The 2,847-nt window shown below is 55.1% G+C and overlaps 1 non-coding gene across 1 annotated transcript; it reads right to left on the bottom strand.

Moving 5' to 3' along the window:
* Nucleotides 1–337: 337 nt before the first annotated feature.
* Nucleotides 338–409, bottom strand: TRNAG-UCC (transfer RNA glycine (anticodon UCC)). Its single transcript has one exon. It is a non-coding gene; the product is annotated as a tRNA-Gly (tRNA).
* Between the last annotated feature and the right edge of the window lie 2,438 nt (nt 410–2,847).

The following is a 2,847-nucleotide window of genomic DNA, read 5'->3' as shown; positions in this document are numbered from 1 at the left end:
GTGAACGCCCTTGTGCACCGGACTCAGTGGGAGGGGTGGGAGCAGGAACTTCTGGTCTATGAAGGTAAAGCCCGAAATGCAGCACCCGCCAACACCCTGCGTGTGTCTCGCGTACCCCAAGGGTACACATACCACAGGTTGAGAAACACTGGCCTAATCCAACTCTTAGGGCACCGAAGCAAATTCCTGAACCACGGGGAAAAGCCTCCGCCCCTCTGGACTGGAGAGATCCTCGCTGTTTTTCTTGTGCATCATGTTTCTCTTCCCTGCCTTCCCTCTCAGTCTGGATGTTGAGGGCTGAGGAAGGAAGCAAAAGTAGTAGGAAAGGAGAAGGATCTGCGTTGGCCGGGAATCGAACCCGGGTCAACTGCTTGGAAGGCAGCTATGCTCACCACTATATCACCAACACAGGCCAAAGCTACAGTTGCCAATCAGCTAAACAAGGATGAAACCCTGGTACTGTGTTTCTGTTTCGCAGGGCCCTAGTCCTGCTCCACTCCTGGCTTCTCAGATTTCTCCAAATGGGGATATGGGATCATGTCAGAACCTGTGGATTTGCACCTGCTCCTGCCCATCCCGGACTGGTGCAACCCGGGGAGTGTCCAGCCTTCCCTGGACATCAGAGGAGGGTCTGGGACCACAGAGCTGGGAGAGAGGAGCAGAGCCCAGCCCAGGAGCAGACCCTGAGCAGGGAGGTGGCACAAGCGGGTGTGTTGCATGGGAGCGGGGATCCCTGCAGGTCTCGGGAGAGGGTCCAACTGGTCTGAGTTGCCGGGCGGGCTCCAGCCTTGGGCCAGGTGGGGCCGGTCGCTATTCTCCCTCCGGTTCCGGCCACGATGCTTATTTTCACTGGGTCCCTCCGGTCCTTGGCATGGTTATTTGTAGCATTGTTCTTTCAGCATCTCATTTCCATCAACCCTTGTCTTCCACAGCCCTGAAGAGGCTCCAGGCCTTGAACTGGGAGCTAACCCTGCACACTAGGGGCAAGGCCCCAGGAGGAGGTGAGCTGCCTTTGGTGCCCGAACATCACAGGCTCCCACTACTCTGCTCGGCTCACACCAGGCAACTGCCTCCCACCCCAGCTGAGAGTGGCAGCAAGGCCTGGCTTCATCTCTGCTGGGCAGGTCGGAGCTGGCCGGGCATGGGGCGGGCACTTCCAACCCCAGCGTCCCTCCTGCCGAGGCGGAGGCTGCAGTATAAAATACTTGTGTTGTCAGAGGCGGGTCATAGATTCATAGTTTCATAGTTTGTAGGGTAGGAAGGGACCTTGACAGATCATCAAGTCCGACCCCCTGCCATGACAGGAAAGAGCACTGGGGTCAAACGACCCCAGCAAGCTGTTCATCTAGCCTCCTCTTAAAGACCCCAGGGTAGAAGCCAGCACCACTTCTCTTGGAAGCTGGTTCCAGATCCTAGACACCCTGACAGTGAAGTAGCGCCTCCTGATGTCTAGTCTGAATCTACCCTCTGCCAGCTTGTGAGCATTATTTCTAGTCACTCCTGGTAGTGCTCTGGGGACAGGGACTCCCCCAATGATTGCTAGTCCCCCCTGACTAGTTATAACAGGCCACTAGATCCCCCCTCAGCCTTCTCTTGTGGAGGCTGAACAGGTTCAGGTCCCATAGCCTCTCCTCGTAGGGCCTGCCCTGCTGCCCCCCATCATGCTGGTGGCCCTCCTCTGGACCCTCTCAATGCTGTCCACATCCCCCCTGAATTGCGGCACCCAGAACTGGATGCAGTATTCCAACTGTGGCCTGACCACTGTCGCATAGAGGAGGAGGATCACCTCCATGGACCTGCTTGAGATGCATCTGTGGATGTATGACAAGGTGCAGTTGGCCTTCTTGACCACGTCCCCGCACTCAGCCCATGTTCATTTTGGCAGCAATAATGACTCCAAGATCCTTTTCTGCCTCTGCACTGACGAGAAGGGAGTTCCCCAGCCTGTAGGTATGCTGCTGGTTGTTCCTCCCCAGATGCAGCACCTTGCACTTGTCGGTGTTGAAACCCATCCTGTTCTCATCCGCCCACACCCGTAACCTGTCTAGGTCCAATTGCAGCCTATTCCTCCCTTGTAGTGTGCCCACATCCCCACACATCTTAGTGTCATCAGCAAATTTGAACAAGGTGCTTTTTACCCACTCGTCCAAGTCACTGATGAAGATGTTGAACAGTGCAGGTCCGAGGACTGAGCCCCAGGGGAACCCACTGCCGTTCTTTCCTAGATGTTTCTCCTTTTTTTTTTTTGTTTTTTGTTTTTTGTTTTTTTTTTTTTTTGTTTTGTTTTTTGCATTTTCTCCTCCTGAGGTTGTTCTGTGCTTTTCCCTCTGCCCTGAAGCTTTGCTCCCCATTTCAGTCAAAGGGGAAGAAATGCTCTTACTCCATCCCAGGCTCCCCAATGCTCTTCTCAATGTTTGCGATGAGGGGAGCAAAGCATTGCAACCACAGACCATGGGCATCTGCCTCTTCCTTGGCATCTGGCCAGTTTGGGCTCCCGCCCCCGCTCCGGGAATCCCAGGGCAATGCAGGACACTGCTCCCTGCAAGGTGCCGGCCAGAGAGTTGTCTGTCAGCTTCTCTGGTGTTGTCTGGCTTGGGCGAGACCTGAGCAGGAATGTCTTGCATTGCACAGCTTGTTGACTTTGAGGGATTTGGGGCTTGGCCCGGGCTAAAAGGCAGGGCTGGAAGGCTTCATCTGCTGGAGCCCATGGGGAAAAGAAGCTGATATCACGCTGTCCTCTGCCAGCGCTCGGCCTGTTTGGGGAGGGATGCTGTTTTTCTTGTGAATCACATTTCTCTTCCGTGCCATCCCCTGCAGCTGGGATCTCAAAGGCTGAGTGAGGAAGGA

Source organism: Alligator mississippiensis, chromosome 11, assembly GCF_030867095.1.
Source record: "Alligator mississippiensis isolate rAllMis1 chromosome 11, rAllMis1, whole genome shotgun sequence".
Taxonomy (NCBI): Eukaryota; Metazoa; Chordata; order Crocodylia; family Alligatoridae; genus Alligator; species Alligator mississippiensis.
The sequence above is the reverse complement of the archived record's forward strand: the minus strand, read 5'-3'. Positions and strand labels throughout refer to the sequence as shown.